Source organism: Loxodonta africana, chromosome X (assembly GCF_030014295.1).
Source record: "Loxodonta africana isolate mLoxAfr1 chromosome X, mLoxAfr1.hap2, whole genome shotgun sequence".
In the NCBI taxonomy this organism is placed as follows: Eukaryota; Metazoa; Chordata; class Mammalia; order Proboscidea; family Elephantidae; genus Loxodonta; species Loxodonta africana.
In genome coordinates, this window is record NC_087369.1 from 138,771,844 (window position 1) to 138,786,280 (window position 14,437).

Below are 14,437 nucleotides of genomic sequence, written 5' to 3' on the forward strand. Positions count from 1 at the left end.
AATCTGTTTCTAATGCAAGAGCTAAAACGCAAGAATAGATTCCATTAGTTTCATAATAGACAGGTCAGTTGTGTTCACAGATAAAGGAATTTGTAGGCAAATATTTGAAATAAAGGAAAGGACAATCTCTGAGGGAAAGGGAAGGCCGTTATCACCAAACTACATATGTAGTTCTGTAGACTGCTTTTTTTTTTTTTAGACTGCTTAGGATCTAGACCCTTATTGAGGGAGACTGTAAAAACAGGGTTTGAGGCTAGATGTATGCTACTTCAAAATTGCTTACCTTTTCCTCTGTGTATATTTCCTATGCTCAGAGATTTGGAGTAATCTACGAGGAGAAAAAACTTCAAAGTATCCTGAGAAAGCAGGAAATGAAGAAAGATAACCACAATTAAGTGGGCGTTAGTAAAACTACAGGTACTTTTCCAGGTGTTTGGAATATCCCTATGAAGTAGTGATTTAGAAGTTCAATAATACAGAAAACATCCACCACAGTTCCTTGAGGAAAAAGCAGAAGATAAAAATAGGTGATATGCAAACCTTTGCAGAGTTAGAAACAAAGTCATCTCTTTTCTCCTTATCACATGCTCTCCACGTCACTTGTTTTCATTTCTATTTTCTTTAAAAATGCCATTTAGTATCAGGCAGATATTGAAAAAACAAGCACTGGTGATTAATGCTTGCCACTTTAATAAGTCCTAAGTCAGATTTTATAGATTCATTTACCAAAAGAGCTATGCTGCCACTTTTAGATGAGAAGGCAAGCCAAAGGAATTTTCCAGAAAGATGGAGTTATATTGGCTGTGTCCTACAAATGAGATAAGAATGGATTTTCCAGGCAAGTCACCAATTTTTCTATATTAGAATATATTGTTAAGCACAAATACAATTCTGAAAGGCTAGGAGGGTGCTGACTTCTTTAGAGAGAGCCAATAAAATTTTTAAAGGAGGAGACCATTGCTAGAGTACCCTAAAGATCATGGTCTAGGTCAGTGCTAATCAAAGCCTGGTCTGAGGACCAATGCCAATCCACAAATCAGTGATAGTCTGTGAGCTATCTAATGGTTCACCTTGAGATTAGGAATGTGTGTCAGAATGTGAGTCAATGAACTGCTTCCATCATCAAGGAAGTCTTACTACATATATATATACACACACACACATATATGTAAATATAGTTGTACATACATATATATGTGTGTGTGTATATATATATATATATATATATATATATACAGTTGTTGTTAGGTGCTGTCCAGTCAGTTACAACTCATACCAACCCTATGTACAACAGAGCAAAACATGGTCCAGTCCTGCACCATCCTTACAATCCTTAAACTTAAGCCAATTGTTGCAGCCACTGTGTCAATCCATCTCATTGAGTGTCTTCCCCTTTTTCCCTGACCTTTTACTTTAACGAGCATGATGTCCTTCTCCAGGGACTGATCCCTCCTGAAAATATGTCCAAAGTAAGTGAGACAAAGTATCACCATCATTGCTTCTAAGGAGCACTCTAGTTGTACTTCTTCGAAGACAAATTTGTCCATTCTATTGCCAGTCCATGGTATATTCAATATTCTTCTCCAACACCATAATTCAAAGGGGTCAATTCTTCTTTGGCCTTCCTTATTCATTGCCCAGCTTTCCCATGCATAGGAGGCCATTGGAAACACCATGGCTTGCAGCAGGTGAACCTCGGTACTCAAGGTGACATCTTTGCTTTTTAACACTTTAAAGAGATCTTTCACAGCAGATTTCCCCAATGCAATGTGTCCTTTGATTTCTTTCTTTCTTTTTTTAAAGTATTTTATTATTATGTTTATAGATCTTCCAGTTAGTGAATTCCCCTCTCCACCCTTGTAACCAACAAAGAATGTTTTCTTCTGTATTTAAACATTTCTTGAGTTCTCATAACAGTGGTCTCATACAGTATTTGTCCTTTTGCAACTGACTAATTTCATTCATAGAAGGATCTGGGGGAAAATATTAAACAACCCAGGAAGCATCAAGTCAAAATGGAAGGAATACACAGTCATTACACCAAAAAGAATTTGTTGACGTTCAAGCATTTCAAGAGGTAGCGTATGATCAGGAACTGATGGTACTGAAGGAAGAAGTTCAAGCTGCACTGAAGGCATTGGTGAAAAACAAGGCTCCAGAAATTAATGGAATACCAATTGAGATGTTTCAACAAATGGTGCAGCACTTGAAGTGCTCACTTGTCTATGTCAAGAAATATGAAGGACAGCTACCTGGTCAAACAACTGGAAGAAACCCATATTTGTGCCTGTTCCCAAGAAAGATAATCCAACTGAATGCAGAAATTCTCCAACAATATCATTAATATCACACACAGGCAAAATTTTGCTGAAGATCACTCAAAAGCAGCTGCAGCAGTATATCAACAGGGAACTGCCAGACATTCAGGCTGGATTCAGAAGAGGCTGTGGAACCAGGGATATCATTGCTGATGTCAGATGGATCCTGGCTGAAAGCAGAGAATACCAGAAGGATGTTTACCCTATGTTTTATCGACTATGCAAAGGCATTTGACTGTGTGGATCATAACAAATTATGGATAACATTGTGAAGAATGGGAATTCCAGAACATTTAATTGTGCTCATGAGGAATCTGTGCATAGATCAAGATGCAGTTGTTTGGACAGAACAAACAGATACTGCATGGTTTAAAGTCAGGAGAGGTGTGTATCAAGGCTGTATATTTTCATTATACCTGTTCAATCTGTATGCTGAGCAAATAATCTGAGGAGCTGAACTATATGAAGAAGAATATGGCATCAGGATTGGAGGAAGACTCATTAACAACCTGCATTATGCAGAAGACACAACCTTGCTTGTTGAAAGTGAAGAGAACTTGAAGCACTTACTGGTAAAGAATGCAGCCTTCACTATGGATTACACTTCAACATAAAGAAAACAAAAATCCTCACAACTGGACCAATAAGCAACATCATGATAAACAGAGAAATGATTGAAGTTGTCAAGGATTTCATTTTACTTAGATCTACAATCAACACCCATGGAAGCAGGAGTCAAGAAATCAAAAGATGCATTGCATTGGGTAAATCTGCTGCAAAGAACCTTTATAAAATGTTGAAAAGCGAAGATGTCACCTTGAAGACTACGGTGTGCCCGACCCAAGCCATGGTATTTTCAACCGCATCATATGCATGAGAGAGCTGGACAGTGAATAAGAAATATCGAAGAAGAATTGATGCCTTTGTATTGTGGTCTTGGAGAAAGAAAATTAAATATACTATGGACTGTCAAAAGAATAAGTCCATCTTGGAAGAAGTACAACCAAAATGCTCCTTAAAAGCAAGGATATAGAGACTGCATCTTGCATACTTTGGACATGTTGTCAGGAGGAATCAGTCCCTGGAGAAGTATGTCACGCTCCGTAAAGTACAGGGACAGCAGAAAAGAGGAAGACCCTCATGGAGATAGACTGACACAGTGACTTCAACAAGGGAATCAAGCATAACACCGATTTTGAGCATTGCACAGTCTTCTGTGGTACACAGGGTCACTGTGAGTCGGAACTGACTTGACCGCACCTAACAACAACAATTTCACTCAGTATAATGCCTTCCAGATTCATTCATGTTGTGAGATATTTCACGGATTCATCATTGTTCTTTATCGTTGCGTAGTATTCCATTGTGTGTATATACCATAATTTGTTTATCCACTCATCTGTTGATGAAAACTTAGGTTGTTTCCATCTTTTTACTATTGTGAATAGTGCTGCAATGAACACGGGTGTGCATATATTTATTTATGTGGTGGCTCTTATTTCTCTAGGATAAATTCCAAGGAGTGGGATTGCTGGATCATATGGTACTTCTATTTCAAGCTTTTTAAGGAAGTGCCAAATCGATTTCCAAAGTGGTTGCACCATTTTACATTCCCACCAGCAGTGTGTAAGTGTTCCAGTCTCTCCACAACCTCTCCAACATTTATTATTTTGTGTTTTTTTGGAGTAGTGCCAGCCTCTTTGGGGTGAGATGGTATCTCACTTAAGTTTTGATTTGCATTTCTCTAATGGCTAATGGGTGTTGATTGTGGATCCAAGTAAAATGAAATGCTTGACAACTTCAAACTTTTCTCCATTTATCATGATGTGGCTTATTGGTCCAGTTGTGAGGATTTTTGTTTTCTTTATGTTGACGTGTAATCCATACTGAAGGCTGTGGTCTTCCTTTTTTTTTTTTTTTAATTGTGCTTTAAGTGAAACTTTACAAATCAAGTCAGTCTCTCATACAAAAAGTTATACACACCTTACTATGTACTCCTAGCTGCTCTCCTCTTAATGAGACAGCACATTCCTCCTCTCCACCCTTTATTCCCTATGTCCATTCAACTAGCTCCTGTTCCCCTCTTCCTTCTCATCTCACCTCCAGACAGGAGTTGCCCACATAGTCTCATGAGTATACTTGAGCCTAGAAGCTCACTCCTCACCAGTATCATTATCTATCTTACAGTCCAGTCCTATCTCTGTCTGGAGAGTTGGCTTCAGGAATGGTTCCAAACTTGGGCTACGAAACGGTCCAGAGACCACGACCTCTAGGATCCCTCTAGTCTCGGTCAGACCATTAATCGTGGTCTTTTTACAAGAATGTGAGATCTGCATCCCACTGTTCTGCTGCTGCATCAGGGATTCTCTGTTGTGTTCTCTGGCAGGTCAGTGATCGGTGGAACCCAGGCACCATCTAGTTCTTCCAGGCTCAGGCTAATGGAGTCTCTGATTCATGTGGCCCTTTCTGTCTCTTGGGCTCATCTTTACCATATGTTTTTGGTGTTCTTCATTCTCCTTTACTCCAGGTGGGTTGAGACCAATTGATGCATCTTAGATGGGCACTTGCAAGCATTTAAGACTCCAGACATCTCTCACCAAAGTGGCATGCAGAGTATTTTCTTAATGCATTTTGTTATGTCAATTGACCTAGATGTTCCCTAAAACCATGGTCCCCAGACTCCCATCCCTGCTACTCTGGCCTTTGAAGCATTTGGTTGTATTCAGGAAACTCCATAGTTTGATTTAGTCTAGTTGTGTTGACTTCCCCTGTATTGTGTATTGTCTGTCCCTTCATCTAAAATAATTCTTGTGTAATATTTAGTTAGTGAATACACCTCTACCTCCCTCCCCACCCTCATAACCATCAAAGAATATTTTATTCTGTTTAAACTTTTTCTAGAGTTCTTATAAAAGTGGTCTCATACAATATTTGTCCTTTTGCAACTAACTTCACTCAGCATAATGCCTTCCAGATTCCTCCATGTTATAAAACGTTTTGCAGATTCATCGTTGTTCTTAATTGTGTAGTATTCCATTATGTGAATATACCATAATTTATTTATCCATTCATCCATTGATGGGCAACTTGATTGCTTCCACCTGTTTGCTATTGTAAACAGTGCTGCAATGAACATGGGTATGCATATATCTCTTCGTGTGAAGGCTCTTATTTCTCTAGGATATAATCCAAGGAGTGGAATTGCTGGATTGTATGGTAGTTCTATTTCCAGCTTTTTAAGGAAGTGCCAAATCAATTTCCAAAGTGGTTGTACCATTTTACATTCCCACCAGCAGAGTATAAGTGTTCCAGTCTCTCCACAACCTCTCCAACATCTATTATTTTGTGTTTTTTGGTTTAATGCCACTCTTGTTGAAGTGAGATGGAATCTCATTGTAGTTTTGATTTTCATTTCTCTAATGGCTAATGACCATGAGCATTTTCTCATGTATCTGTTAGCCACCTAAATGTCTTCTTTGGTGACTTGCCTGTTTATATCATTTTTCCATTTTTTAATTGGGTTATTCGTCTTTTTGTTGTAGAGTTTTTGCAGTAGCGTGTAGATTTTAGAGATCAGATGCTGATCGGAAACGTCATAGCTAAAAACTTTTTCCCAGTCTAGGTAATCTTTTACTCTTTTGGTGAAGTCTTTGGATGAGTGTAGGTGTTTGATTTTTAGGAGCTCATAGTTATCTAGTTTCTCTTCTGATGTTTGTACATTGTTAGTAACGTTTTGTATACTGTTTATGCCATGTGTTAGGGCTCCTAGCATTGTCCCTATTTTTCTTCCATGATTTTTATCGTGTCAGATTTTATATTTAGGTCTTTGATCCACTTTGAGTTAGTTTTTGTGCAAGGTGTGAAGTACAGGTCTTGTTTCATTTATTTGCAGATGGATATCCAGTTATGCCAGCACCATTTCTTAAAGAGACTGTCTTTTCCCCCATTTAACTGCTTTTGGGCCTTTGTCAAATATCAGCTGTTCATATGTGGATGTATTAATGTCTGAAGTCTCGATTCTATTCCACTGGTCTATATATCTGTTGTTGTACCAGTACCAGGCTGTTTTGACTACTGTGGCAGTATAATATTCTAAAATCAGATAGTATGAGGCCTCCCACTTTGTTTTTCTTTTTCGGTAATGCTTTACTTATCCAGGGCCTCTTTCCCTTCCATATGAAGTTGGTGATTCGTTTCTCCATCTCATTAAAAAATATCATTGGTATTTGGATCAGGATTGCGTTGTATCTATAGATCACTTTGGGAAGAATAGACGTCTTTACAATGTTGAGTCTTCCTATCCGCGAACAAGGTGTGTTTTTCCACTTATGTATGTCTCTTCTTGTTTCTTGCAATAGTGTCCTGTAGTTTTCTTTGTATACTTGTTTTATGTGTCTGGTTAGATCTGTTCCTAAGTATTTAATCTTCTTGTGGGCTATTGTAAATGGTATTGATTTGGGGATTTCCTCTTCCATCTTCTCTTTGTTGGTGTAGAGAAATCCAACTGATGTATGTATGTTTATTTTGTATCCTGATATTCTCCAAAACTCTTCTACGAGTTTTAGTAGTTTTCTTGAGGATTCTTTTGGTTTTTCTGTGTACAAGCTCATGTCATCTGCAAATAGAGACACTTTTACTTCTTTGCCAATTTGGATGCCCTTTATTTCTTTATCTAGCCTCTGATTTCTCTGGCGAGGACCTCCAGCACAGTGGTGAATAAAAGTGGTGATAAAAGGCATCATCATCTGGTTCCAGTTATCAAGGGGAGTGCTTTCATACTCTCTCCGTTTAGGATGATGTTGGCTGTTGGCTTTGTATAAATGCCCTTTATTATGTTGAGGAATTTTCCTTCTATTCCTATTTTGCTGAGAGTTTTTATCGTGAACGGGTGTTCGAATTTGTCAAATGCCCTTTCTGCATCAATTGATAAAATCCTATCTTTTGTCCTTTGTTTTATTTATGTGATGGATTACACTGTTTTCCTAATGTTGAACCATCCCTGCATAAATGGTATGAATCCCACTTTGTTGTCGTGAATTATTTTTTTAATATATTGTTGAATTCCAGTGGCTAGAATTTTGTTGAGAATTTTTGCTTCTAAGTTCATGAGGGACAATGATCTGTAATTTTCTTCTTTTGTGGTGTCTTTACCTGATTTTGATATCAGGGTTCTGCTGGCTTTATGAAATGAGTTTGGGAGTATTCCATCCTTCTCTATGCTCTGAAATAGTAGTAGTGGTGTTAACTCTTCTCTGAAAGTTTGGTGGAATTCTCCAGTGAAACCATCAAGGCTGGGGCTTTTATTCATTGGGAGTTTTTTAATTACCTTTTCAATTTCTTCTTTTGTTATGGGTCTATTTAGTTATTCTACCTCTGTTAGTGTTAGTTTAGGTAGGTAGTGTGTTTCTAGAAATTCACCCATTTCCTCTAGGTTTTCAAATTTGTTAGAGTATAATTTTTTTATAGTACTCTGTTACGGTTCTTTTAATTTCACTTAGGTCTGTTGTGACATCGTCCGTCTCATTTCATATTTGGGTTATTTGCTTCCTCTCCTGTTTTTCGTTTGTAAGTCTGGCCAATGGTTTATCGATTTTGTTAATTTTTTCAAAGAACCAACTTTTGGTCTTGTTAACTCTTTCAATTGTTTTTCTGTTCTCTATTTCATTTAATTCTGCTCTAATTTTTATCATTTGCTTTCTTCTGATGCCTGAGGGTTTCTTTTGTTGCTCTCTTTCTGTTTGTTCAAATGTAGGGATAATTCTTTGATTTTAGCCCTTTCTTGTTTTTGGATGTGTGCATTTATTGCTATAAGTTGACCTCTGACCACTGCTTTCGCTGTGTCCCAGAGGTTCTGACAGGAAGTGTTTTCATTCTCATAGGATTCTATGAACTTCTTTATGCCATCCTCATTTTCTTCTGTAATCCAATCATATTTGAACAAGGTGTTGTTCAGTTTCCATGTGTTTCATTTCTTTTCCCTGATTTTTCTGCTACTGATTTCTAGTTTTATGGCTTTATGATCAGAGAAGATGCTTTGTGATATTCAGGTGTTCTGGATTCTGCTAAGGCTTGTTTTATGACATAATATGTGGTCTATTCTAGAGAATGTTCCATGTACATTGGAAAAGACAGTATATTTGTCTGCTGTTGGGTAGAGTGTTCTGTATATGTCTATGAGGTCAAGTTGGTTGATTGTGGCATTTAGATCTTCCGTGTCATTATTGAGCTTCTTTCTGGATGTTCTGTCCTTCACTGAAAGTGGCGTATGGAAGTCTCCTACTATTACTATGGAGCTGTCTATCTCACTTTTCAATGCTGTTAGAGTTTGTGTTCTGTATCTTGAATCCCTGTCATTGGGTGCATAAATATTTACTATGGTAACAGCCTCCTGGTATATTGTCCATTTAATCATTACACAGTGTCCTTCCTTATCCTCGTGGTGGATTTAACTTTAAAGTCTATTTTGTCAGAAATTAGTATTTCCACTGCTGCTCTTTTTTGATTATTTGCTTGATATATTTTTTGCGTCCTTTGAGTTTAATTTGTTTATGTCTCTAAGTCTAAGGTGTGTCTCTTGCAGGTAGCATATACACGGATTGTGTTTTTTTAATCCATTCTGCCACTCTCTATCTCTTTATTGGTGCATCTAGTCTATTTACATTCAGCAAAATTATGAATAGGTATGAATTTTGTGCTGTCATTTTGATGTAATCTTTTGTGTGTTTTTGAGAGTTTCTTTTTTCCCTTTAATTTTTTGTGCCGAGCAGTTTTTTTTTCATAAATTGTGTTTTCCTCTGTTTCATTGCTGTTGATTTTGTTTTTTGCTGAGTCTTTATGATTTTCTTGTATTTTATTTTGATGTGTAGGATTGTTAGTCTCCTTTGTGGTTACCTTATAATTTACCCCTATTTTTCTAAGTTTAAAGCAAACTCCCTATATCGCCTTGACATCCTCTCCATAGAAAAGTCTAAGACTACCTTATGTATTCTGTCTTTACTGATTTAATGTTGTCCTCGTTTCTGTAATGACATCACAGTTTTCTTGCTTTGAATGTTTTTCTTTAATATTGATTTATATTTGTGATGTCCATATCAGGATTGCTATCTGGTTTCTCTGTCCTGTATTCTAGTTTTGGGTTGTTATCTGATGTTATTTTCTAACCAGAGTACTCCCTTTAGTATTTCTTGTAGTTTTGGTTTTGGTTTTGCAAATCCCCTAAACTTCCATTTATGTGGAAATGTCCTAATTTTGACTTCACATTCAAGAGGCAGTTTTGTTGAATACATGACACTTGGCGGGCAACTTTTTTTCCTTCAAGGCTTTATATATATCATCCCATTGCCTTCTTGCCTTTATGATTTCAGCCAAGTAGTCTGAGCTTATTCTTATTGATTCTGCCTTGTAGGTGACTTTTCCTTTATCCCTAGCTGCTCTTAAAATTCTCTCTTTATCCTTGGTTTTGGCAAGTTTGATTATAATATGTCTTGGTGACTTTCTTTTGGGATCTACCTTATATGTGGTTCGATAAGCAGCTTGGGTAGATATCTTCTCACCTTTCACGATATCAGGGAAGATTTCTGCTAAAAAATCTTCAACAATTCTCTCTGTATTTTCTGTTATTCCTCCCTGTTCTGGTACTCCAATCACTCGTAGGTTATTTCTCTTGATAGAGTCCCACACAATTCTTAGGGTTTCTACATTTATTTAAAATTCTGCTCTCTGATTTTTCTTCCAGTATGTTGGTGCCTAGTGTTTTATCTTCAATTTCACTAATTCTGACTTCCATTTAATCAGTTCTGCTCTGCTGACTTTCTATTGAGTTATCTAATTCTGTAATTTTATTGTTAATCTTCTGAATTTCTGATTGCTGTCTATGAATTTTTCCAGCATACTAATTTTTTTATTATGTCCCTGAATAACCTTCTTAATTTCCTCGACTGCTTTTTCTGTGCGCTCCTTCGCATGGTCTGCATTTTGCCTTATCTCCTTCCTGATCACTTGAAGTGTTCTGTATATTAATCTTTCGTATTCTGCATCGGGTAATTCCAGGAATACATTTTCATCCAGAAGATTCCTTGATTCTTTGTTCTGGGAGTTTGTTGAAGTCATCCTGGTCTGCTTCTTTATGAGATTTGATATTGACTGTTGTCTCCAAGCCATCTATAAGTAATCATATTAATTTATTTTGTTTGCTCACTCTGTCCTAGCTTCTTTCTTTGTTTTGTTTTGATATACCCAAATAGACTGCTGGAGTAGCCTAGCTTGACTATTGGAGCCTTCGAAGGCCTAATGTCCTGTCACCAGGTGCCTAGAGCTGTTACCAGGTATATGAGCCTAGGACCCCATTCACTTTTCTTGTACGGATTCAGCTTAGGTGTCCAGGTAGTTGGCCACCAAGTTTGCAGTGAAGGCTCTCACCTACAGTCTTAGAGGAGCAATGGTGATTGGTGTATGCACAGGTTTCTGGTTGCAGCAGTGGTCACACTCTTAGAAAGGCAGGGGGCTGAGAGCTGTCCCCCAAGTGTCTGTAAGGAAGGCATGCCCCTGTTCTCCAGAGTGCACAGATGGGTGGGCTCTGCAGCCATGCCATAGGCACCCAGTGCTTTTAACTGTAAGGACTGGGAGGCACCACTTATCCTTGGACCCCTGTCGTGGGTGTCTAAGTGGTGTGGGTGGAGCCACCAGTCCTCAGGCCCCTGATCTGGGTAGGTGAGGACCCTGTTTAATAAGCAGAGTGGTATCAAACATCAAAAACCTGTCTCTCCACCGCACAGCTGAAACAGTTAAAGTGGACTTCATGCATATACACCCTTGCAATATAACAAGACTGTAGCTGCCGAAATGGGGCCATCTGGGTCCATGCAGTGTTGAAAGACATTCAAAGGCTGTGGACCACTTATGCCTGGACAGGATCCACTTCTGCTCTAAGGTTCCAGATTAGGGGAGCTGGCAGATTATTTTTTCCCCTGTTTGTTAATTTGTTCCTTCTCCAAGGCCAGGAGAATGGCTCAGGAAGCGCAGCAGAACCTAAGGCCCAGGGACATCGACTCTCACTGAAACTGGCCCGGGGCAGAGGGAGGAGGGATCAGATAGATGGGAGAGAGTTCTTACACAAGGAGGAGCTATTAGATCCATGCGGTAATTTAGAGGAAATCACTTATCTTGTTCTGAGAGAACTCTTTTTTTGCTGATTCCAGAGGTGTGCATAGATTCTGTGACACTGGCTCAGCCCCACCACAGTCATTTCAAGGGATTGGGGCCATGCCACTTCACTCTCCTTTAGCTGAAGGAACCGCTTCCTGAATGCTACCGCCAGCCCTGCCACAGTCAAGCCAGGGGATCAGGGCTGAGCGGTGTCAGTTCCTGCTGAGTCAGATCCAGCAACTCCTCACTGCTTCTGCACCATCTCTCCCTCCCTTGTCACTCAGTCTGATTTCTTAACTTTGCCTTCATGTTCAGGGCTCCCAGCTTGTCATATATATAATCGATTCACTTGTTTTTTCGGGTATTTGTTGTAAAAGGGGAAACCCTGGTGGCATAGTGGTTAAGTACTACGGCTGCTAACCAAGAGGTCAGCAGTTTGAATCTGCCAGGTGTTTCTTGGAAACTCTATGGGCAGTTCTACTCTGTCCTATAGGGTTTCTATGAGTCGGAATTGACTCAATGGCAGTGGGTTTGGTTTTTGGTTGTAAAAGGGACCACCAGAAGCATCTGACTACTCAGCCATCTTGACTCCACCCCAGGCTGTGGTCTTTGATCTTCATCAGTAAGGGCTTCAAGTCCTCTTCACTTTCAGCAAACAAGATTGTGTCATCTGCATAACACAGGTTGTTAATGAGTCTTCCTCCAATTTCGATGCCCCATTCTTCTTCATTTAGTCCAGCTTCTCAGATTATTTACTCAGCATACAGATAGAATAGGTAACAACAACAATGGCTAATGATAGTGAGCATTTCCTCATGTATCTGTTAGCTGCCAGAATGTCTTCTTTGGTGAAGTGCTTTTTCATATACTTCGTGTATTTTTTAATTGTGTCATTTCTGTTTTTGTTGTTGAGGTTTTGCAGTATCTTGTAGATTTTAGAGATTAGACGTCGATCAGATTTGTTATAGCCAATTTTTCTTTTCCCCAGTCTGTAGGGTTTCTTTTTACTCTTTTGGTGAAGTCTTTTGATGAGTGTCCTTGATTTTTAGGAACGCCCAGGTCTCTAGTTTATCTTTTGGTGTTTGTGCTTTGTTAGTTATGGTATGTATTCTGTTTATGCCATGTATTAGGGCTCCTAGCATTGTCCCTATTTTTCCTCCATGATCTTTATCATTTTCAATTTTATATTTAGGCCTTCGATACATTTTGAGTTACTTTTTGTACATGGTGTGATTCTTTCATTTTTTTGCAGATGGATATCCAGTTATGCCAGCACCATTTGTTAGAGACCGTCTTTTCCTCATTTCATGGAATTTGGGCCTTTGCCAAATATCAACTGCTCATAGGTGGATGAATTTACAGCTGAATTCTCAATTCTGTTCCATTGGTCTGGGTATCTGTTGCCATACCAGTACCAGGCTGTTTTGATTACTGAGGCAGTATAATAGGTTTTAAATCAGGTAGAGTGAGGCTTCTCATTTTGTTCTTCTTCAGTAATGCTTACTTATCCAGGGCCTCTACCCTTTCCATGTGAAGTTGGTGATTTGTTTCTCCATCTCATTAAAAAATGTTGTTGGAATTTTGATTGGGATTGTATTGTATCTGTAGATCATTTTGGTAGAATAGACATTTTCATAATGTTGAGTCTTCCTATCCATGACCAAGGTATGTTTTTCCACTTATGTAGGTCTCTTCTGGTTTCTTGCAGAAGTGTCTTGTAGTTTTCTTTGTTTGGGTTTTTATGTCTCTGATTAGATTTAGTCCTAAGTATTTTATCTTCTTGGGGGCTATTACAAATGGTATTGATCGGTGATTTTCTCTGCAAAGTTCTCTTTCTTGGTGTAGAGGAATTCAACTGATTTTTGTATGTTTGTCTTGTATCCTGATACTTTGCTGAAATCTTCTATTAGTTCCAGAAGTTTTCTTGTGGATTCTTTGGGGTTGTCTGTGTGCAAGATCATATCATCTGCACATAGAGTTACTTTTACTTCTTCCCTACCAATTCGGATGCCCTTTATTTCTTTTTCTTGGCTTATTGCTCTGGCTAGGACCTCCAACACAATATCGAATAAGAGTGGTTCTGGTTCCTGTTCTCAAGGGGAATGCTTTCAGACTCTCTCGATTTAGCATGATGTTGGCTGTTGGCTTTGTATAAATGTCCCTTATTATGTTGAGGAATTTTCCTTCTATTCCTGTTTTGCTGAGAGTTTTTATCATGAATGGGTGTTGGACTTTGTCAAATGCCTTTTCTGCATCAATTGATAAGATCATGTGGTTCTTGTCTTTTGTTTTATTTATGTGATGGATTACATTGATTGTTTTTCTAACGTTGAACTATCCCTGCATACCTGGTATGAATCCCACTTGGTCATTGTGAGTTATTTTTTGATATGCTGTTGAATTCTATAGGCTAGAATTTTGTTGAGGATTTGTGAGTCTATGTTCATGAGGGGTAGTGATCTATAATTTTCTTTCTTTTTTTGGTGTCTTTACCTGGTTTTGGTATCAGGGTTGTGCTGGCTTCGTAGAATGAGTTTAGGAGTATTCCATTCTTTTCTCTGCTCTGAAATACCTTTAATAGTAGTGGTGTTAACTCTTCTCTGAAAGTTTGGTAGAATTCTCCAGTGAAGCTGTCAGGGCCAGGGCTTTTTATTTATTGGGAGTTTTTTTTTTTTTTTTAATTACCTCTTGAATCTCTTCTTTTGCTATAGGTTTATTTAGTTGTACCTCAGGTTGTATTAGTTTAGGTAGGTAGTGTGTTTCTAGAAATTTGTCCATTTCCTCCAGGTTTTCAAATTTGCTGGAGTATGATTTTTTATAGTATCTGTTATGATTCATTAAATTTCAGTTGGATCTGTTGTGATATCCTCCATCTCATTCTTAGTCAGATTACTTGCTTCCCATCAAGTTTTACTTTTGTCACTTTGTCCAATGGTTTTTTGATTTTGTTGATCTTTTCAAAGAACCAGCTTTTG